Consider the following 25,000-nt stretch of genomic DNA (forward strand, 5'->3'; position numbering starts at 1 on the left):
AATCCCTTCCTAGTATGGACATAGGAAGAGCTGCCCGACCTCACAACTTTGCATCAAACGGCACCCTTACAATCAAGACCTGAGAGACGGCCAGTTCGGCTAAGGACCTCAGCTGTCACCAAGCTAAGACTTTCAACGATAAAAAAGTATTGTGGTTTGTGGTTTTCCTTTGTTAAATAGTAATAGTTAATAATGAGATTATATATAACGCCTAAATATCCACGTTAATCGTGCTATGCGGCGCTGTTGGTGCCCCATGATGAGTAATAAACATTAACAGAACATGTAAATACGTACCATATTATTTAAATCAGAATTAAGCTGACTTATTTTTATTGAATTTATTGTCAATTATAAGTGGGACTGGAACTCGTTTTATTAATTACTTATTTTAATGTGAAGGTTATATCCTTAGACGGCCATACGAACCATTAATCATTGTTGTTTAATATTACATGTAATATGTAACGGGGAAATCATAGGATTTGCAGACCTATAATTTAATTCAAATTAATAGGGTGATTCTGTGAGCGCAGGAGCTGACAACCTAGGTAAACCGCTCGCGTGGTGTGGAGAATTATTACATAAAATTTTCTGAACTAATTTAACCTCCACGTTAAATACCACAATACAGTGATCCATCGCCTAAAAACGATGTTATATCGCGCGGGGTGTATCAGATGCTCGATTCTTTCCTTACCAACCATTTACAGGCCTACCTACTTGAAAATTTAATGATTCGTAGTTCTTAGGAGATAATACTTGTAGTCGCTATAGTTTACTTTAACTTTCTCCTTAATGATCATTTTCAGTATTTTCCCCCAAAAATGGCAGCAGAAAAATTGATTTTTTAAACTCAAACAATCTCTCTACAAAACAACTTTATGTTCTTATTAATTAAACAAAGAACATTGTGATGTACAAAATAAATCTGAAGAAGAAAAAATGTATATTGTAACGTAACAAATGTTACGAATTTGCTGGAGGTGATAAGGAAAGGGTTAAAACTATTTATCCTCACAAGGAAAGATTAACACTTCAAAATCCTTAAAATTATATAGTCTAGATTCAACTTTCATTTTCAACTTTTTAATGACTTAGAGATGCTGATGGAATTGGAGTCAAAATTTTGTAATTCTACGAATACTTAGTAGTAGTAGGCAAGTCTGTTCAATCTCAAAAGAACTATGTTCTACTAAGAGACCTGTAAATTTAATAGGCGATTGTTCTTACCTTCTCTGGACTACGCCGTTCAGTAAAAAGGGATATGGCCACAGTGGATATTACTGACACGCCAGTACTTATAATGGCATAGTGGAGGAAATTGACTTTTTTGAGAATATCTGGTCTGGTGTCCTCCTCGCCCCTACCACAGAATGGGGCTATATACGTGAATTCTAATATTATTCTTATGAATCCAGCACCATTGCTGATGACAAGACCCCAGAAAGCTCCCTGGAAAAATAATAAAAATGTGTGAAGTGAATGAAATATTTACTGGTGGATCTAAGAGTTAAAAAATATAGCACAGCAGCAAAGTAAAATCAAAAAAGTAAATCTATTGTTGCTTTAACGCAACAATGTATATCTAATTTGTTCCATTACACAGAGCATTAATCACAATGAAAAACATTTTTTTAAAACAACAGAAAACAATAAAACAACCCCCCCCAAAAAAAAAAACAAAAAAAAAACAAAACAAAACAAAACAAACAAAAAAAACCAAAAAAAAAAAAAAAAAAAAACAAAAAAAAAACCAAAAAAAAAAAAAAAACAACAAAAAACATACCAAAAAAAAAAACCCCAACAAAAAAAAAACAAACAATAGCATGTAATATTTAATAGATTTAAGGTGTTCACATAGACGTATATATTTCAAGTAACATAATATTATTACTTTCTCAGTGGTTCCCTGCCAAAACAACGCCAACAGGAAAACACAACACCACGGTGGACACAAACAAGAAGCTATTACTGCCAAATAATTCCACAGCTGTCCCCCTTGAGACTTCTCCACGATGGGAATCCAGATTATACTGCAGGAGGCAACAATTTTTTTAAAATCAAAATATTTCTCTATATTTCTGTCTGTATCTGATTCACAAACCCCTAATGGCTTTCGGTATGAGCTTTTATAACATTACTAAGTCAACCGATGTTGATCGTGGCCAGTGACTGGATTAGTGAGAATGATAATGATAAAATAAAGCCTGCTTCGGCCATGTTTCATTGTTGGGCTCTTTTCACACATTATCCCTCTCGACTTAGGAGTGAATGAGTAAGATATATATAGTAAGATATAGTATGGTTTACAGCTCAAAATGAAGGATGAAATCATGGCTCACACTCACATTAAAAAAGAAACAAAGAAACAAAAAATACTTTAGCTTTTAGATTGCGCTATCCACTAAACGTGCTCAAAGCCCTTTACAATGGGTTCCAGGCCAACAGCAACACTTAACATTTAGGAAATGACATGACGCCAGTTAGGCGATATTATAATTTTTTCGGACAGAGACAACGCTGCTAACGGCCAGGTACTCATTTTACACCCGAGTATGGTGAGGGAATGCGAGGAAAGAGCCTTTTTCAAGGACTGAACTGTGCCACGAGCGAGCCTAGAACCCAGCAGCTTCCAAACCGAAAGCGAGTGTCATACCACAAGACCACATTGCCACACATTATGTCCAGTTGAATCAGATTCCCAAAACGTGATTTTAACTGCTCTTCAAGAAACTCCAGTCATTCATCTCAGCAAAAGGTATTGACTGATTCCGGGTTTCATATCATTTACTGTAAATTTAGTTTTCGATATTTAATTCATCCCGATATAATGCTGTTTTGAGGCTAGATTCCAACAACCTGATAATCGCAAACGACTAGTGACTCCTAACCGACCATGAGAGGAAGCACTCTCTCCTCTCACCACGACAAGCCATCGTCATCATCTATATCATCATCATCATCATCATCATCATCATCATCATCATCAGCATCATCATCATCATCATCATCATCATCATCGTCGTCGTCGTCATCATCATCATCATCATCATCATCATCATCATCATCATCATCATCATCATCATCATCATCAGCAGCAGCAGCAGCAGCATCATTAGGCTTTTGATCACCTAACATTATGCGCACTGACCTGAATCCGATTAGAACCACAACACAAAGCCGTCCCACAATCATCAGCTCGGACTGTTTCGCGTTCCTTCTAAATCGTCTCCAAAGGTCCATGGTGACAATGGAGCTAGCAGAATTAAACACAGAAGTCAGACTACTCATCAACGCTGCCATCAGAGCCGATAACATTAGGCCTTTCAATCCTGGAAAAAAATTGCAAGATAATAAATTGATGGGAATTGTATAGACACACCAAATACCTCAAGTTGTTGTTGTGTTGTTGTCGCTATTGTTGTTATTGTTTTTCATGTTAATCTTGTGAAAGTTATTGTTTTTTTTCCATTGTAATTGGTGCGATTGTTTTTTTTTTTTTTTGTGTGTGTTATGAATGTTGTCGTTATTATAATTGTTATTGTTGTAATTGTTTGTTTTTTTAATGGTCATTGTTATTTTTATTGTTGATGGTGCTGGTTGTATTGTTGTTGCTATTGTGCGGCTATGTGGTCTAGTGGTATGACACTCGCTGTCAGATCGGAAGGTCCTGGGTTCGATCCTCGCTCGGCGCATAGTTGAATCCTTGGAACAGACTCTTTACTCACATTCTCTCACCGTACTCATTTGTAAAATGAGTACCTGGCCGTCAACGACGTTGTCCCTCTTGGAAATAAATTGTAATATCGCCTAACAGGCGTTATGTCTCGTTTTAAGTACATGTTACGAGTTGCTGTTGGTCAGAGACCCTTTGTAAAGCGCTTTGAGCCCATTTAGTGGATGTTGCACTATATAAAAGCTCTAGTGATATTGTCGCTGATGTTATTGTTTGTTGATGATGCTTTTCGTGATTTTCTTACCGGTAGGCATCTTCCTAAGTACCAGTAGTGGATAGGCAATGTTGGAGCACCCAGCCTCGTTTCCACACACACTCTTGCAGGTCACTGGATCAGCACACGCAACTTCATCTGATTTAATGGGACATAATATTTAACTGTTTAGTGCGGCTAGCTATGTGGTCTAGTGGTATTTCAATCGCTTTCGGATGGGAAGGTCCTGGGTTCGAGCCTGGCTCGGCGCATAGTTGAGTCCTTGGAGAAGGCTCTTTACTCACATTCTCTCACCGTACTCAGGTGTAAAAAGAGTACCTGGCCGTTAACAGCGATGTCTCTGTCCGAAAAAATTACAACATCGCCTAACAGGCGTCATGTCCCGTCCTAAATGTTAAATGTTGCTGTTGGCCAGGGACCCCTTGTAAAGGGCTTTGAGCACATTTAGTGGATATTGCGCTACATAAAAGCTCAATTTTTGTTGTTGTTTAGATCCAGTTAATCTTTTATGGTTATAACAAGTGGACTCGGTTAATAAATCATTATAGAGGAGAATCGTTTGCTACCCTTACATGTCACCTGTTTATCATTTAAATATTCTCAGTTTAATCTACTACTTCGATTTTCTATCAACCTCATCACCATCATTATCATCATCATCATCATCGCCATCATCATCGCCATCATCATTATTATAATCATTATTATTATTATTACTATTATTATTATTATTATTATTATTATTATTATTATTATTATTATTATTATTATTATTATTATTATTATTATTATTATTACTATTATTATTATTACTATTATTATTACTATTATTATTATTATTATCATCATCATCATCATCATCATCATCATCATCATCACCATTATCATCCAAAGAGAATAAAGCAAATTTAAGGACCATCAGAACTGTAGCTACCTGGGAAATAAATTCTGCTGATCATCCCCGGTATGATGAATAGGAAGAAAGGTGAAATCTTGAGACCAGCAGCCAACAGTGCTCCGCCTTTGGCATGACTCATATTTTTGGCTGCCAAAGATCTCTGAACCATTGCCTGGTTTAAGATAGACGTAAGTCATTCTTTTTATTTTGTTTTGGAAATTTAATGTCAATGATTTTAATTTTCAAGTTGAAACTTGAAACAATTGAAAAAGATTAATAGAACTGTCGAATCTTGAACAAACCTTTAATTTTTGGCACATATAAACTGAGAATATACACTTCATCTTAAATCATCATCATGATCATTTACTTTTTCACCCTGGGTCAGGGTATAGGCTACAGACAAACAGTTTCCATCCTTCTCTATCCCGAGCTAACTTTAAAAAAAATATCGTTCCATGTCTTATCACTTCTCTGTATATTATCAGCTTCTTTGTCATAGCGGAGTCATTCTATCTAAGGGTGTGTCCAATCCACCTCCATCGTCTTCTTCCTATTTCCTCTCTACTAGCTTTTGCTGTTTCATCTTAAATAGGACTAGTAAAATCCCTATCAGCAATTCAGAAACGCTAAACAGGCAATTTAGACATCTTGGGTGACAATAAATTAGACAGCGGACACTTGTGTAAGCTAAAACTAAAATTCCGGGAAGCCGTGCTGATTTTATGAGATGATTTCCATGGATGACAAAAATTATACAGCATTTGGTCTTCAAGCGTAATATACTACAAAAAAAAATGCAAATATTCAGTTTTAAAAAAAAAAATATATATATATAATTAATCACTTGCCAATGGTTATGGATAATTTCTTCAATGGCGATTTCTTTTTTTTGGGTACGTACTTTTTTGGGAGATTATTCGTAAACGCAAACACCTCCTTTGAGCCTCAAAATGTCCTCATCACATCCACCACCACCAGGAGCAGCACCACCACCACCACCATAACCATTACCACCACCAGCACCACCACCACTTGCACCACCACCACCACCAACAGCAACAACAACAACAACAATTACAATAGCAAGATCAACAACAACAACACTAACATCGGCTTCAATATCACCATAATCATCATCATAATCATCATCCTCATCCTCCTCCTCCTCCTCATCATCATCAGCGGCAGCAGCAGCAACAGTATACTCAGCAGCAGCTGCGGCATTGTCATTGCACCCACTACCACTATCACCAGTACCTTCATTACAATAATCGTGATTTTACCACCAACCTGATCTGTACACCATACACATAGGCCTATTACGGTGAGACCAAACACCGATCCTGTCCAAGGAATATCCCCATTTACAGGGTCTCGAAATATGTGCTGGAAATCTAGTTGGAAGAGTGACAAATATTATCATTCATTTTAAAACACAAAATCCCAAAAAACGTAAACATTTCAAGAGCGCAATAACCACAAAACGTCTCAAAACGATTTACAAAAGGTCCAAAGTCAACAGCGACACTTAACATGTTGAACTAGATATAACGCCATTCGGCAATATTACAATTATTTTGGCCTTGACAGTGCTGTTGCCGGCCTAGTACTCATTTTACACCCGAGTACGATGACAGAAGTGTGGTAAAGAATCTTTTAGTAGGGTACCCTAGGCCATTGTTATTTCGGAGTCGTGTAAACGTTTAACATTCTTTATATGCGAAATAAGCAAACACAAAATAACATTTTGTCCGATTGGAATTTGAATCTGATCTTTCGGGGGTCACACAGAGGTCAAACAAGGTGAAATTATACACAATTCACTGTTCAAAAACAGAACTCCCATAATATCAAGATTTGGATAACTTGCAAATAACCCCCCCCCCAAAAAAAAAAATTAAAAAAAATAAAAAAAGATTAATAGGATTTAAATATATTACATGGCAGATTTTTTAAAAAGCATACATCAATCCAAAGAGTTATTGCCCTTTATTTAAGTCGTCCTTTCTACAAAATAATCATGATTTTTCGGAAAATCACTTAATCTGTTCTGAAAGCTATCTACTTTTCAAATTCACTTGGAGCTTTTTAAATCACTATTTTATTTGTGATATGGCTATTCTCAATTGGCCATTACTCGATCTTTTCTTAATCTTTAAAGGATGATAAGTCTGTAAAATAGTGTTACTTTTAATTGTTACTTTAAACGTTTGTCATTGACATCAAAATAGGCAAAATTTATTCTTTGAGTAGCATTGAATAATGTGTGATGTGCAAGATATTCCTTAAAAAAGGAATATTTATACTCACATGAAAAAGCTAATCAAGGGCAATAACTCCAACATAGTGAAAGGTATTTCCCAAAAATTGTGTCTATGAATTGTTTAACAAAATTTTAAACACATTTCAATTGTTTAATATTATCAAACGCATAGAAGTAATTAGATGTCAAATGTATCTGACCTTGAGCTTAAGGAGAATAAGGAGTTAATCTTTAGGACATCCCTATAATATGAGTTCAAATTGAATGACCACTTTCATTAGTGCAATGGGATACGATATTAATCTTAAATACTTACCATCTCTGGGCAATCCACAAGAAAAGTTTTGAGGGTAAAGCAGGGTTTGGTTGGATGCAGCGCGACTGTAGGATTCCAGAAATGTATACCAGCTTCCCATGTCCAAAACACCTGGAAAATAATAAAAACGTTACACGTATTGTTGTTGTGATTTGTGCAATCAGATTCAGTAACAATTACTGATTCCCCTCCGATCAGTCCTTATGTTTATGGCGGTTTATATCAACATAAAATCACTTTCTAATATATTATTTTGGACAAATATGGCCGTCCCTCCAACATTGCCACTGTTCAAGAAATCCTTGAAGACTTTTCACTTTTTAAATATATAATATTATTATATATTTAAAAAGTGAAAAGTCTTTAAAGATTTCTTGAACAGTGGCAATGTTGGAGGGACGGCCATATTTGTCCAAGTTTCATTGTGAGTAGATTTCCAACTATTTGAATAACAAGTTTCCTCTATTTTATAGTAATAAACGATATAAATGTCGTTTACTGACAAAACATCTGGGTTTGTTTTTTTCAATTTGGCAAAACAACTTGAGAGGTATGTTCTATAGATAGCTACAATCTTCTCAAAAAGTGTTAAATCATTTTGTCTTTATCTATTGAAGTACTAAAGTATTGTCAAAATGAGACACAAAATCAGCCAAATAATTGTTATGTGAAAATATGGTAGCTTTGCTATTTTCATTACTTTGTCATACTCACAGATAAAGAATAAAATGGTAGAGGCAACAAGCAATATGATGGACTGCGTCTGTATAAATGACTGCAGCCAAACCGCCTGTTGGGACAAAAATATAGAACGTAAGTTAAATAATTAGATCAATTCTTGTTATCACTCACATTTTAGATTATATTTATTAAGGGACGAGATGACTGAGTAGATATCGCATTGCACTTACACTTGAATGTCTCGGGTTTGAAAACAGCTCACGACTTTTCATGTTTTCTTGAGCAAGGAATTCTTCTATTCCTTACTTAGAAGAGCTGTACTGTCGCTTATGCCTGGGTTACCTCAGCCTTTTTTCCCCAGATAAACACCAAAGACAAATTTTCCCTCAGGAAAAATTAAAAATTAATAATGATTAAGCCCTTTCGCAACGGCACTATTAGTCCCGTCGCCTCGGCATTCCATGAAGGAATGTAGATAATCCACCAAACAGTAAGTCTAATGTCAACAGGAATCACCCATGTTGCCCAAGTGAGCAAATTGGGGGTGAAGAATCTTATCCAAGGAGAAAAACGAAAGTGCCTGAAGCGAGGCTTGAACCCAGGATCGTCCGGATCATTGTGCATTGCCTCAAACCATCCCGGCCATGGGCCCCCAAGGATAAATGAAGGGCATTTTATTTTTACCTCCTTTTAACCATTGTCAGCGGTGGTTGCTGTCTTTCCCGCCAGTATTTTTCACATCCTCAAGAACATTATTGTTAGTTCTGAGTTCCATGTATGACACACAAAGGATCTTCCGGTAACATTTGTTCTCAAATACATTGAGCCGCCTTTGACTTCCTTGTTCCGCTTTAGAAAAAGCTTACGTTAAAAAACACTTGACAATAAGTGGCAATAGTTTATAAATACATATATCAAATCGACAGTGACGAATATATGTTGAATTGTGTTTCATATATAAATACATTTAAAAAAACAACATTTACTACATCACATCTCTTATTTTTCTGTCTGTAAGTTACAAACCTGCTACAGTGTAGATGGCTGTGACGATTAGAATGATGGCTATGGAGAGGTAGGTGTTAACGCCAAGAAGTTGGTTCATGAAGATGGCCCCTGAATAAATTTGACCCTGAAGAAATTAGGACAAAAAAAATAGTTGTAAATAATAAATACTGTTTTCTGCGGTGCATTAATATATTGCTTTTGTTATGGTCGTTTAAGAAATTTTCGGCACCTTTTTTTCAATCCATTATTCATCTATATCTTGATCATAGAAACTCCTAGAATTATTTTAGAATATCCCTGACTTCCGAGAATAGTCTGACCACTGACATATATAACATTCTACATACAGAATATTATCATTTTTCCTTATATTTTGGCCATAGATTCAGTTTTAAGCATTTGATCAACCACGATGTAATATACGGTTCTTACACTCTTGCTTTTTGGAATTCCGGACGTGTTCCCAATCACTGCCCGAGCCTGCGAGTGCGCGTTTGGGAACAAAGTTCGAATCCCAAAACGCAAGAGTGTGAGAAATATTTCATTCTACCCCCCAATCGATTCCAATTTCGTCATCTCTAAATAAAAGACATTTTCAAAACTGCTTAAATTTAAATGATTCTTCTTTTTTTAAAGATCTAGTTTTAGTGAAATTTAAAGTTTGATAATCCGAAGTTTAAAATCATAATTGTAAAATTGATCTCATAATGCGTTAGTATTTACATTTTTGTCGAGGGTAGAATAATATTAGTTTTAGGTGGTGGCTTGGAATATATTGTGATTTATAAAATATGCCATTTCTTACCGATATACCGGACAGTATGTATTTTACCAGATGTGCCACAGAGATGAAAATACGGAGACGTACACCGCCAAATCTCCTCTTTAGGTATTCTGGCATAGTGAATGCCTTGATGAAACGGAATGGAATAAATAAATTAATAAATAGATAAATATGTTACGAAATTATTAACATGTAAGTATTAGATACTTTTACATGAACATCTCCACGATTTTTTTGGTTAAGAATATACTTCACATGTATGAGTTATTTATGTACAATACGTGGTAATGAGGATCCACTAGCAAATTCAAAGCCCAGATCAAATTGAACTTGACACTTGAGCTTTTATAGAGCGCAATATCCACTAAACTTGATCAAAGAGCTTTACGAACGCTCCCTGGCCAACAACAACATTTAACACGCAGGACAAACCATGATGTCTATTCGACGATATTACAATTTTTTCTGACATACACCGCTATTAACGTTTAGGTACAAATTTTACACATGAGTACGGTGAGAGAATGTGAGTAAAGAGCCTTTTCGAAGGACTCAACTATGCGCCGCTCAGAGCAGGGCTCGAACCCAGGACCTTCCGATCTGGAGGCAAGTGTCATACCACAATACCATAGAGCCGAACATGTTCATGCGTGGTAATGCGGAACCACTAGCATGATAAATATATTCAATACCCATATCAAATTGAACATCTACTATATTTTAACCATTTTGATCTTAGACCAGTTGACAAAGTCCATATATGCGATACATCAGAACAATTTAAATAAACGCATAGCATTATATAATAAGAATGTGTCGGCTGAATGGATAAGATTGTAACCTTTACAACCCCAGTTTGATCCCAACGTATTATTATATTATATTATATTATTATCTATGATTATATAAGCAATATTATTTATTTGTCGTCCCTCTGTTCACTTAGCAGCAATTCGGTTGGTAGCGAGAAATGCATTGGGATAAATCATTTGACTGAAGTTGGCTGAAACTGTTTCCGCTGCATGCAGAACTCACGTTACAAAAACGGATTTAATCCCAACTTAATTTCCTTCAAGATTCGAGATGATAATATGTTGTTTGTTTGTTTTTTCTTTTCATAAACAAAAATGAATTGTCGATAAACGGACAAACACATCTAAGCATATCCACAGTTTTTATAGTGCTCTATGTGTTGCACAATACCTATCTTATAGGTTAACATTAGATTAATTTCACTCTCATGCATCGTGAAGCTTCTTGGCATTGGACATGCAAACAACAATAATCACATTGTGTGCGGCTATGTGGTTTTGTGTTATGACACTTGGCTTCGAACCGAAATGTCCAGGTTTCGAGACCCGCTCTGAGCGGCGCACAGTTGAGGCCTTGGAAAAGGGCTCTTTACTCACATTCTCTCACCGTACACAGGTTTAAAAAGGGTACCTGGCCGTTAACATCATTGTTTTTATTGGATAAAAAAATTATAACACCTCCTAACGGGCGTCCTACATGCTAAGTGTTGCTGTTTGATAGGGATCCCTTGTAGAGCACTTTGGGCACTTTTAGTGGATATTGGTCTGTATTAATGCACATGCAAAAATAAGAAAGAAAAAATACAATCCACTGTAAAAACATGATCAGACTTACTCCACTTGCAATATATACAGGAACAAAGACCCATCCCAAGGCTATTAGTATAAATATGGCCTGAAATAATAAAAGTAAAAGTGAAAATGGTTTAAAAATAAATAATTTATAATTTTTTTAGGCCCGAAAAGCTTCATTTCATAAAAAGGCATAATTAGATGATTAAAATCATGTTTTTGTCGAAATTTCCCGAAAAATTAAAAAAAAATCCTCACAAAATGTGATTAGTGGCTTGTTATTTTTGTTTTCTTGACTTTTTATTTGAATCTTAAAGATTAGCACTTTGCTCATTTAGAAATGGATGCCTCGTTCCATTGCATGAGTTATTATAAATAGTTATGTCCTGTGATCAAGTCATAAAGCATAAGACAGTGCTATTTGATTGAAGCAACGACCTCCTGTGATCCAAGGTAAATAATGTATTGCTTAAAATCGGTCTTTAAAATCATTTCTAGATTTGATCAGCTTTATTTAGACTTAGATTACATATTTTCTTTGAAGACCATGTTGGTTATGTAGCCAATGACTCGTTCGTTTTTCTAACAATAAATATGACGATTAGCATTCGATGCAGTTTGCAATGCTGTCCAGATGCCCTGAGTGATCTGATGCCATGAAAGGTTTTCTGTACACAGAATCACTCATTGTAAGCAAAGTCGGATCAGACAAACATCTACGTCTTGTTTTCCTCCTTCTCCTTCTAAACAACTGTCACAGGTCATCCATCGTGTTAAGATTCGAACTATGTATCAATTCATTGCATCCAGCTCTCTAATAAGCAATCTAATTTAGTAGACAGTTCTATTAGGCTTCAACATTCATGACGTCACTACCCTCATAATGACGCATAGTAACTTAGTAACTGGCTCTAAACTATCGGAACAATGGCGGACGCCCTTATGAAATATTTCTCCGACGAGCATAAAAATGGATCCAGAGGAGAAAAATATTATAAATATGATCTTGTTTTGACTTTTATACATTCTGATCACATGACATATGAAAAGTTCTAGCCAGCATGAAGAATAAAAATTATACCGATTTTCTTTGTTTAGAACCACGCTGCTCACGGTTGCTGGGCGACGTGACATCAGACTATTGAATGGGCAATCAAATACTCACGTGCCACTCATAGATGGCCACAGCGAATCCCGAGGCAGCTGCCGTGCCTGCAAGACCGATGAACATCGGGCCTCCAACATTGGTGGCAAATATAGACGACCCGACCTGGAAGTCAATAAAGAAGCTTTTTGAACGTGAGGTCAAAGTAGTCAATTTACAGGTTTGTAGTTAAATTATTCCTTATTTAACTCTTTAAAAGGTTAAGATAAGAATACATGAAAAACATAAGATTATAGTGTTCTAGATGATCTATGGATCCTAAATTCTCTCTCTCTCTCTCTCTCTCTCTCTCTCTCTCTCTCTCTCTCTCTCTCTATATATATATATATATATATATATATATATATAATATTATATATATATATATATATATATATATATATATAATATATATATATATATATATATGTACACACACAGACACATATGTCACACTCACACATACACACACACACACACACACACACACACATATATATATATATATATTTATATCGCTACTTTCTCCTTCTCAATGTCTCTATCTATTTATCTGTCCATCTATTTGATTGTATCAAAATGTTGATTAATTTATTTTGTATTTCCAAATAGCATATTGATAATCGCTTGAAATGATCTGTTTAAAAACAAGTTAAATGAGGCCCAAGAGGTTGCTGACATAGTAATAATGACACCAGCCTCTTAGGGCTGACCCACACCGGAGACTGTTTCCGACGTCTTCTGTCGTTTTTTTTTTTTTTTTCGAGCTTGGTATGGTAAGGTCTAGTGGCTCTTATCTTTATTCTTTGTATTTTGTCGGTGCCCGACGTCTTTATCCAGAAGACGACAGAGGACGGGCAGTGCCGGGTCGTCGGAGTCAGTCTCCAGTATGGGTTAAGGCGTTATCTCTCACAAAGGTTGCGAAAGAATATATTATATTCTTATCAGCTTTTAGTACCCTAAAAGATTACAGTGTTTGTAGGTTGCTTATTATAAGGACACTTAATAAGTTTGATTTAGAAATAAGTCATAATCTTAATTTACTTTGACGTAGGTACATATCTAGAGGGAGCTGTTATCAAAATATCTAGACGGGTCTTCTTCTTCTTCTTCTAGGTTCCATGCCTGGTCCAGGCTTCGGATACTGCATGAATTATCTCTCTCCATTCCTCCCTGTCTCTTGCCTTTTCAAACAGCTCTTGGATTGTTAGGCTGGTGAAGCCCTTCAGTTGGTCTATGAGTGTTTTTCTTTGTCTCCCCCGGGCGCGTTTACCAGGTATTTTTCCACAACTTGCCAGGTATTCATTCTTATCTTTCCTTACTATGTGTCCGAAAAAGGATAGTTGTCGATCCACTATTAAGGGCATTAGTTTCCTTTGTTGGTATGTTTGTTTTAGCACTTCTTCGTTCGTTTTGTGTGCAGTATACGATATTCTCTGCATCCTTCTCAAGCACCACATTTCAAAAGCTTCAATGTTCTTTTGTGTTTCTGCATTTGTAGTCCAGCTTTCGCATCCGTATAACAAGATTGGCCACACGTAGCACTTCAAGACTCGGAATCTAATCCCGAACGACATCTGTTTGTTTTTCAAAATGTTTCCCAGGTCCATGAAGGCCTGTTTGGCTTGAGTTATTCTTGCTCGTATGTCTCGGTTACATCTTCCATCTGTTGTCACTATTGAACCTAGGTATTTAAAACTTTCTACGTTGGTAAGTTGCTCGCCGTGAATCGTTATATTGCAGGTGTTGTTGTTTTCGGGGTTTTTCTGTATTACCATGCATTCCGTTTTGGTGATATTCACTTCCATTCCCTTGGCTTCACTATCTACTACCACTTTGTCAACAATCTTTTGAAGTTGGATTTCTGATGTTGCAATGAGTACCGTATCGTCTGCGTATCTTATATTATTTATGTTGTGACCTCCCACTTTTATTCCCTCCATATTATTTATGCCCCTCATGATTGTTTCTTGGTATAGATTAAACAGATCTGGTGAGGCAACACACCCTTGACGGACTCCTTTCTTAATAGGAATGGAATTTCCTGTAGAGTTTCCGATTTTGATAGATGCCTGCTGGGTGTTAGTATAATGTTTGCATGAGTCTGAGGTCTTTCTCATCAGCGCCAATGGAGTGCAGTTGTTTTAGTATTTCTTCGTGGCATACTCTATCAAAAGCTTTTTTGTAGTCGACAAAACAGAGGTATAGTGGGGTCTGAACCTGTATAGCTCTTTCACTTAAAACACGGAGGAGGTATATTGCGTTCCTTGTCCCTCTGTCAGGTTGGAATCCATATTGTTCTTCTGCGATTTCGGGGTTAATCTTATTCCTTAGCCTGTTGATAATTATACGCAACAGTATTTTGTTGATGTGGCTTATTAAACTTATAGTTCTAAAATTTTCGCATCTGACTGCACCTGCTTTCTTTGGTATTGCTATGAAAATAGAGTTACAGAGATCTTCTGGAATTTTCCCAGTATTGTATATATTGTTGAATAATATGTGAAGTTCATCAATTGCTAGATCTCCTAGGCTTTTTAATACCTCTACAGATATTTCATCAGGGCCTGTTGCTTTACCATCCCTCATTCGTTCCATGGCATGTTCAATTTCACTTTTGGTGATGTTTGGTCCGCTTAATGGTTCTTTGAATTTCAGTGGTGGTTCATTTCTATTTGGATCATTGTACAGTTCGCCTATGTATTCTACCCATCGGCTTTCTATATGTTGTTCTTCAAATAGCAGTTCCCCTTGTTTGTTTTGGATACAACTTCCTGCTGCTTTGCTTTTCCTTTTCCCTGATAGTTCTTTTATTCTTTGGTGAGCTTGTTGGGGGTTGGGTTTGTATTCTCTTTCGATTTCGCAGCATTTCCAGTCTAGATAGTTCTCGTGTGCCTCGATGCATTTGGATTTAATGTGGTTGTTCAATGTTTGGTATTCTGCAGACCCTCTGTTGCATTTTCGTCTTTCTTCAAATAGGTTTAGAATTTCATTTGTCATCCATTCCTTTTTGCTGTTTATTTGAGCTATTGGTAAATGCTTTTCTGCAGTTGCTTTGACACACTTTTGGAATATATCAAATTGTTTTTCACATTTTTCATTATCAGGTTCACTTTGGCTTTGTATCATGAGTGCATTTTCAAATTCTTCTCTCATTTTTGTTTGTATGCCATTGTCTTTGCATAACCTGTAATCCCTCTTTATTCTACCAGCTGTTCTCTGAATAGCTTTAAACTTTATCCTTATTGTACAAACAACTGGGACATGGTCACTGTCTACATCGGCGCCTGGGTAGGTTTTGCAATTTAATATGCCATTTCTGAATCTTGATGATACTGCTATAAAGTCTATCTGGTTCCTTGCTCTGTCCCCTGGTGATTGCCATGTCCAGGTTCTTCTTGGGTGTTGTTGAAACCAGGTGTTTGAAATCATTAATTTATTTGTTCTACACCAATCTGCCCAGATGTTTCCTCGTTCATTTCTGTCTCCGAGTCCATGTGGTCCGATTATGTCACCATCTCTGCCTCTGCCAATCTTAGCATTTAGGTCCCCCATTACCCCATAGACGGGTCTATGTATACGCTAAAATAAAAGCTGTATTTGTTCAGTGCTAACTTCGTAAAAGAACGGAACTAATTACCTTAAATAAAAGCTATTTTAATCAATTAACTTCCGTACTCTGGAAAGGCCCCTATCAAAAAATTTAGTCCGAAAATTCATCCTTCAAATATGACTCTCATCTTGGCAAAAGCTCTCAAACCTGGGACTTCACGAATTCTTCTTTTTAAATCCGGGTTTTTTGAAAGTTTTAGCCAAGATGAGGGTCAGTTAAATTAATTGATTTTTAAAGGATGAGTTTTAAGGACAAATGTCTGAATACGTGTCGTTCCAGAATACGTCCGTTAATATGGGATTTGTTTAATGTCGTTCATTTAAACTCTTCTTTTACTCAGTAAGTACTTAATTAACAAATTAATACAGTATATATTTTAGCGTATACACATCTATATAGATATTTGATAACAATCTCCTCAAGTGTACGTCTAATCAAACCAAGATTGTGACTTAAATATTTTAAGTGTCTTTATAAAACGAGAGTTTTGATAGATCCTTTGAGAGTATGAACGTAACACTAACACACTGAAATTTATTCCAGACAAACTTAATAGATTGGACAAACCATCATTCTAAACACTGTCCTCGTGGGTGGTTTAGACTTATTCCGAGAAGGCTGTGTTACTTACCAGAAACCAGTTCATAGATTTCCCCGCCAGGAAATAGCCTGTTGCATCTGAATTCCCTCTATTCGGGCGGAAGGTAGACTGGAAAACAAAACCAAAGAGTTTATTTGACAATGCTAGTGTGTTATTTTATGCAGTATCTTTAACGAAGCTTTCACAACATCCATGCTAATAACACGGGGATATTTTAGAAAACCCAGCGTACAGAGTGTTTTTTTTTTTTTTATTGACACGAATAACCCCAAAGCTATATAAGATTTCATCAAACGGTTCATTGCCATAGGTGCAGAATTTATTAAAGGTTTTGATTGATATAAGTTTTAATACTGTACGCCCTTTGGTAGCTGAGTTATGATGTAATGAGAAGAAAAGGGTACTTTTGAAATAAATCGTAAATACTCTTCAACAGTCATGTCGTCACTTCCCTCGTAATGACGCACGGTAACTTAGTAACTGGCTCTAGACTATCGAATCAATGGCGGACGCCCTTATGAAATATTTCTCCGACGAGCATTCTGATCACAAGACATATGAAAACTTCTAGCCAGCATGGAGAATAAAAAGTATATATATATATATATATATATATATATATATATATATATATATATATATATATATATATATACTCTTATATTGCATGGTTTTAACAACATCCATATGATTTTTGACGTGGATCTGACAACCATGGGTGGTTTCTGACAACATTGCTAAGTTGTCATGTAGGTTTTTTTCGTCTGAAAACGATTTGCCTTTGGTTGACTTTGACAGATAAAAATAAGTTAAGTTGTTAAAAACGTTTGACTACAAGTTGAGTAGCGCCCCTTGGGTGCAAAGAAAATCTGAATAAATTTGGGTTTGAGTCAGGCAGAGCCATCAAAATATCTTTGGGCAGAGCTATGGCAAACATGAATGTCACAGAATTGAAAGACTAAAAAATCTAACACCAAACAATTCTACCAGTCAATACAAGATCTAAGTGGAAAACGCCCAGCCGTGGCAAGAAAATGCGTTAAAGACGCAAACGGTAGTATACATATCGACAACAACGAAATTTTGGAACGTTGGGCAGTGTACATAAAAAATCTATAGCGGATGACAAAAGAGGGACGAGCTTGGATAAAGAAATCTCTACTGTGAACACGGGTCCCCAGATTATGCGAGAAGTAGTAGAAGCTGCTTGCAAAGAGATGAAAAAGAGGAAAGCGGTAGACCAAGATAGCTTCTCAATAGAATTGATTGACGCCCTCGACGATCTGGGAATAGACATTCTGACAAAAGCCTTTAATGTCTTATATGAAAAGGGTGAATTGCCTAATGTCTTAAGACAATCGGTATTCATTACGATACCCCCAAAAAAAGGTACTATTGACTGTGACCAACACAGAACAATCAGCATAATGAACCAGGCCACAAAAATTATGTTAAGAATACTTATGAAAAGAATGAAGAGCAAGATCTCTCCAGAGATAAGTGACGAGCAGTTTGGTTTTGTTAAAGAAAAGGGTACCGTAAATGCAATCTTTACATTGAAAACATTAATGCAACGGTCAATCGAAAAACAAAAATCACTTTATCTATGCTTTATTGATTATTCCAAAGCTTTTGACTCAGTACAGCACGATACGCTATTCAAAATCTTAGAAAAGATCGGTATAGACAGTAAAGACCTTCGACTTGTGAAAAACTCATATTGGAATCAAACAGCGTGTGTCAAACTGGATAATGAAACATCGGACTTCTTTAACATCGAGAAGGGAGTAAGACAAGGTTGCGTCTTATCACCGGACCTCTTTAACTTACATAGTGAATAGTATTCAAAGAAATTAAAGATATGAAAGGCGTCGTCGGTGGAGGGCAGAATATGAATAACATAAGATACGCAGACGATGGTACTCTGATGGCATACTCTCCAGAACACGTGCAGAAAATTTTAGATATAGTGGTGTGCAAAAGTGAAGAGATGGGCCTGAAACTTAATATTAAGAAAACCGAATGCATGGTGGTCTCAAAGAATGACAACAACACGAGGAGAGACCATCAAACAAGTAAAGAAATTTAAATATTTAGGCACTATCATCACCCATGACGCACGTGACATAGAGGATATAAAACAAAGAATAGCAATAGTGAAAAACGTGTTCCATAAAATGCGACCAGTTGTGTCAAACAACAACCTAAACTTGAAGACCAGAATGAAAGTAGTGGAAACATAAGTTATAAGTACCCTTTTGTACGGTTGTGAAACATGGACGCTTGACAAATAATGTACGAGGAGGTTAGAGGCATTTGAGATGTGGGTGTATAGAAGAATGTTGAGGGTATCATGGACAGACATGTGTACGAACGAGGAAGTGTTGGAGAAGGTGAGAAAGGGAAGAATACTGATCGATAACATCAGAAAGAGGCAGTTACGGTTTCTGGGACATGTGTGTGGAGAAGAGACGGAATAGAAATGTTGGTAACATCTGGGATGATCGAAGGAAAGAAAGCTAGAGGAAGACAAAGAATGACTTATCTAAATAACCTAAGAATAGCCAAATGTGACTTTAAAAGCAACACAGATTTCATGCGCACCGCAGAGGATCGTGATTCGTGGAGACAGCTGACCGACACAACGTGCTCAAGAGCACAAGCCACGATGGATGATGATGGCAATCTCTTTACATTGGAGATAGTTTTCTACTGGAATTTGACCTACTTCCGCTTCTGTTCGTTTTGTTTATTTATTTTTTTTTTTTTAGGGCGGACCGAAGATACAACTTAGGCGGACTGTGGTTTGTGCATTCAACATTCGATCTGATGAAGTAAAACTTACTAAGTTAGGTTTTTGTTTCAACTTATTGTCCTATCTATCTAGATGCATGTTGTTGCTTTTAAAAAATTGTTTCTTGTATTGCCTGGGCCTGACCATTGAATGCGCAACTTTGGGCGACTGTGACCTGTTTAGACTTAGACGTCTTGTCCTCGCGCCCTTACTTTTTAATTTTAAGCCCTAAGCCTAATAAGTCTGAATGTGTTCACTAAAGTTTAAGCCATTAAGTAACTTTTTACTCTTATAGCTTAGTGTTGTAACTGTAATGAAATGAAATCCATTACAGAATATTTCCAAATATAATATTGTCTGTGTGATTTGTGTTCATGTTTGAAAATCACAGCAACGGCAGCAGGCAGTACAGAGACTTTGACTCTATATCTCAGCTTTATATATTATCTAGGAAATCAGAAGGCAACTTAATATAAATAGAGCCCAACTTGGTGAAATTCATGTCTTTGGTAATTCATTGGGCAGTTCGTAGTCTTGAAAAATGCACATTTTTATTTAATCTCTATTCAGACACAAATTATCGACGTTAATATTCATATTTTTTAATTTGTTCTATTTCTTATTCTGGGCATTGTTGTCTCACCATTCAGTTACATGGAGGCTTTGATTTTACTCAAAGTGATGTATGGGTTGTCTCTTATCTGCTACTTACTGATATATAAATTGTAATTGGTCGTTTTTCAGTTAAATATTGTAATTTTAATATCATTGACAAGGATCAGTCTTTGGTTAAATATGAATGTATTTTTATATGAATGTATAGTGTGGGTATGAGTTACACTCAGGTATTTTATCTACCTGGGTGAGGTTCCTGACCTACCATAGTGGGCAGGGAGGTACTTACTGTCTTCTATCCCCCTATATCTATTTTCCAACTAGCTTTCTGTCTTTGTCTTGGGATGAGATTACTTGGTTTTGTCCTGGCCCTGACCGGATACCCTTGGTGAGAGGGAAACAGTCAAATGTATAGTTAGTTTTGGGAGATGATATTTTTTCCCTCTGTTATGCAATGTATTATGTTTTGTTTAGATCTTATATATGATTTGTAATCATTTGAGTGTATTCCCCTTAGTGGGGACCTGTGATCTCAAACTAAGTACTTTGATAGTGTGCTCTTGGAATGAATCTGCATCTATTCACTATTTGAATCAATTCCCCTTTGTCTTATCTTTTCTTGGGTGCTTTAATTGTAATTTTAGAACCTTTTACTATCCAATTTTCTTCCTTTTTACTGGCGCTGGAGTGGCCTTAATGTGTTGCAAGCGCAGTAAAACCTTTAAAATCAAAAACATTTTATCTTTGGTCGTCTCTGGGGCATTATTCCTATTTTAAATTTCTGGAAGTTGATAAGCCTGAATTATGTTTGGTGGTATTTTATGTGCTTTTGTTTTTGGTTGAATTTCATTTTTGCTAAAGCGATATTTCATTTTGTTTTGTTTTTATTTTTATTTGGTTAGCCTACTTCAATATTTAAAAAAAAATTATTTGTGAACATTACACAATGCTCTGCTTACTTCCTTATACTAAATGGTTATTCTGGTCAATCGAAACATTGGCTGAAAATCAATAGCATCTATCTCCATTTACCCATGTGATTAAGCTTGGTAATCAAAACATCCATCTCCTGAAGTTTCGAGTATTATCAAACATGAAAAAGAAATGATATATTAGTGCATAGAATCTTCTGTAATTTAATGTAAAAGTGAGTTTCAACTAGTACTGAATCCACCAATGAACATAAAGAAAAGCATGGAGATAGAGCCTTTTTGATTCTCTGCCAACGAATAGTTGTTGGCCTTTCTTGAAGTTAAGGGATGTGCATTCGAGCACTATCAGCTTAGAGGAAAAGAGAGCTCCTTAAAATCTGTGTGGCCCATAAAGCTAGATCTTAACTCACTCAATCTTAGAGATTGTTGTTACTTTTCAAATTTGGAAAAAATGTATTAAAAATGAGCACGTACTTAGATAGTTTTATTCAACTGTCAAAAACATGCAAAAACTAAAAACATTAGCTTTGATTACTACGCCTCAGAAAAGTGAGTGGAGCAGGCACTTATGTTGGTAACAACAAGATATGAAGTGAATAGAAAAGTGCCAGAAGACAATAGAGAATAAAAAATTTTTCGCGGCGGTGGTGGGGTTTGAACCTGCGACCTTATTGGTACGACAACTCCGCCTGGCAGGTGAGAGCGTGGCTCTACCGTGTGAGCTATCCACGAACAAAAAATATTCGTTTCAAACTCAAAGTCATTACTAGATCCCTCTCTCACCCACTTCTTGAGATCGCCGATTCGTTCGTACACCACCATCGCGAATAATTTTGACCAGCAGTTAAGCTTAATAGCCAATATTCTCAACACAAACATATAACATAGAAACGATTGAGACATTGAGTATGCTCCGGTGTATGGGGTGAATTTTAATTCAGAAAAGTGAGTGGAGCAGGCACTTATGTTGGTAACAACAAGATATGAAGTGAATAGAAAAGTGCCAGAAGACAATAGAGAATAAAAAATTTGCTCCACTCACTTTTCTGAATTAAAATTCACCCCATACACCGGAGCATACTCAATGTCTCAATCGTTTCTATGTTATATGTTTGTGTTGAGAATATTGGCTATTAAGCTTAACTGCTGGTCAAAATTATTCGCGATGGTGGTGTACGAACGAATCGGCGATCTCAAGAAGTGGGTGAGAGAGGGATCTAGTAATGACTTTGAGTTTGAAACGAATATTTTTTGTTCGTGGATAGCTCACACGGTAGAGCCACGCTCTCACCTGCCAGGCGGAGTTGTCGTACCAATAAGGTCGCAGGTTCAAACCCCACCACCGCCGCGAAAAATTTTTTATTCTCTATTGTCTTCTGGCACTTTTCTATTCACTTCATATCTTGTTGTTACCAACATAAGTGCCTGCTCCACTCACTTTTCTGAATTAAAATTCACCCCATACACCGGAGCATACTCAATGTCTCAATCGTTTCTATGGTATATGTTTGTGTTGAGAATATTGGCTATTAAGCTTAACTGCTGGTCAAAATTATTCGCGATGGTGGTGTACGAACGAATCGGCGATCTCAAGAAGTGGGTGAGAGAGGGATCTAGTAATGACTTTGAGTTTGAAACGAATATTTTTTGTTCGTGGATAGCTCACACGGTAGAGCCACGCTCTCACCTGCCAGGCGGAGTTGTCGTACCAATAAGGTCGCAGGTTCAAACCCCACCACCGCCGCGAAAAAAATTTTTTATTCTCTATTGTCTTCTGGCACTTTTCTATTCACTTCATATCTTGTTGTTACCAACATAAGTGCCTGCTCCACTCACTTTTCTGAATTAAAATTCACCCCATACACCGGAGCATACTCAATGTCTCAATCGTTTCTATGTTATATGTTTGTGTTGAGAATATTGGCTATTAAGCTTAACTGCTGGTCAAAATTATTCGCGATGGTGGTGTACGAACGAATCGGCGATCTCAAGAAGTGGGTGAGAGAGGGATCTAGTAATGACTTTGAGTTTGAAACGAATATTTTTTGTTCGTGGATAGCTCACACGGTAGAGCCACGCTCTCACCTGCCAGGCGGAGTTGTCGTACCAATAAGGTCGCAGGTTCAAACCCCACCACCGCCGCGAAAAATTTTTTATTCTCTATTGTCTTCTGGCACTTTTCTATTCACTTCATATCTTGTTGTTACCAACATAAGTGCCTGCTCCACTCACTTTTCTGAATTAAAATTCACCCCATACACCGGAGCATACTCAATGTCTCAATCGTTTCTATGTTATATGTTTGTGTTGAGAATATTGGCTATTAAGCTTAACTGCTGGTCAAAATTATTCGCGATGGTGGTGTACGAACGAATCGGCGATCTCAAGAAGTGGGTGAGAGAGGGATCTAGTAATGACTTTGAGTTTGAAACGAATATTTTTTGTTCGTGGATAGCTCACACGGTAGAGCCACGCTCTCACCTGCCAGGCGGAGTTGTCGTACCAATAAGGTCGCAGGTTCAAACCCCACCACCGCCGCGAAAAATTTTTTATTCTCTATTGTCTTCTGGCACTTTTCTATTCACTTCATATCTTGTTGTTACCAACATAAGTGCCTGCTCCACTCACTTTTCTGAATTAAAATTCACCCCATACACCGGAGCATACTCAATGTCTCAATCGTTTCTATGTTATATGTTTGTGTTGAGAATATTGGCTATTAAGCTTAACTGCTGGTCAAAATTATTCGCGATGGTGGTGTACGAACGAATCGGCGATCTCAAGAAGTGGGTGAGAGAGGGATCTAGTAATGACTTTGAGTTTGAAACGAATATTTTTTGTTCGTGGATAGCTCACACGGTAGAGCCACGCTCTCACCTGCCAGGCGGAGTTGTCGTACCAATAAGGTCGCAGGTTCAAACCCCACCACCGCCGCGAAAAATTTTTTATTCTCTATTGTCTTCTGGCACTTTTCTATTCACTTCATATCTTGTTGTTACCAACATAAGTGCCTGCTCCACTCACTTTTCTGAATTAAAATTCACCCCATACACCGGAGCATACTCAATGTCTCAATCGTTTCTATGTTATATGTTTGTGTTGAGAATATTGGCTATTAAGCTTAACTGCTGGTCAAAATTATTCGCGATGGTGGTGTACGAACGAATCGGCGATCTCAAGAAGTGGGTGAGAGAGGGATCTAGTAATGACTTTGAGTTTGAAACGAATATTTTTTGTTCGTGGATAGCTCACACGGTAGAGCCACGCTCTCACCTGCCAGGCGGAGTTGTCGTACCAATAAGGTCGCAGGTTCAAACCCCACCACCGCCGCGAAAAATTTTTTATTCTCTATTGTCTTCTGGCACTTTTCTATTCACTTCATATCTTGTTGTTACCAACATAAGTGCCTGCTCCACTCACTTTTCTGAATTAAAATTCACCCCATACACCGGAGCATACTCAATGTCTCAATCGTTTCTATGTTATATGTTTGTGTTGAGAATATTGGCTATTAAGCTTAACTGCTGGTCAAAATTATTCGCGATGGTGGTGTACGAACGAATCGGCGATCTCAAGAAGTGGGTGAGAGAGGGATCTAGTAATGACTTTGAGTTTGAAACGAATATTTTTTGTTCGTGGATAGCTCACACGGTAGAGCCACGCTCTCACCTGCCAGGCGGAGTTGTCGTACCAATAAGGTCGCAGGTTCAAACCCCACCACCGCCGCGAAAAAATTTTTTATTCTCTATTGTCTTCTGGCACTTTTCTATTCACTTCATATCTTGTTGTTA

At 36.9% G+C, this 25,000-nt stretch overlaps 1 pseudogene across 1 annotated transcript in view; it reads right to left on the bottom strand.

Moving 5' to 3' along the window:
- The window catches only part of LOC144971886 (sodium/glucose cotransporter 4-like), a 66,963-nt pseudogene that overhangs the window by 25,098 nt on the left and 16,865 nt on the right, over positions 1 to 25,000 (bottom strand). The window contains exons 2-13 of the transcript XR_013645186.1: positions 16,899 to 16,976; positions 12,676 to 12,780; positions 11,554 to 11,613; positions 9,928 to 10,032; positions 9,141 to 9,246; positions 8,148 to 8,223; positions 7,434 to 7,544; positions 6,145 to 6,248; positions 4,888 to 5,023; positions 3,984 to 4,091; positions 3,155 to 3,335; positions 1,898 to 2,036 (exon numbers count right to left, since the gene is read on the bottom strand). The product of XR_013645186.1 is annotated as a sodium/glucose cotransporter 4-like (transcript). The remainder of the gene's footprint in view (positions 1 to 1,897; positions 2,037 to 3,154; positions 3,336 to 3,983; positions 4,092 to 4,887; positions 5,024 to 6,144; positions 6,249 to 7,433; positions 7,545 to 8,147; positions 8,224 to 9,140; positions 9,247 to 9,927; positions 10,033 to 11,553; positions 11,614 to 12,675; positions 12,781 to 16,898; positions 16,977 to 25,000) is intronic.

Source organism: Berghia stephanieae, chromosome 4, assembly GCF_034508935.2.
Source record: "Berghia stephanieae isolate SIO BIC M18660-M18661 chromosome 4, UCSD_Bste_1.3, whole genome shotgun sequence".
Taxonomy (NCBI): domain Eukaryota; kingdom Metazoa; phylum Mollusca; class Gastropoda; order Nudibranchia; family Aeolidiidae; genus Berghia; species Berghia stephanieae.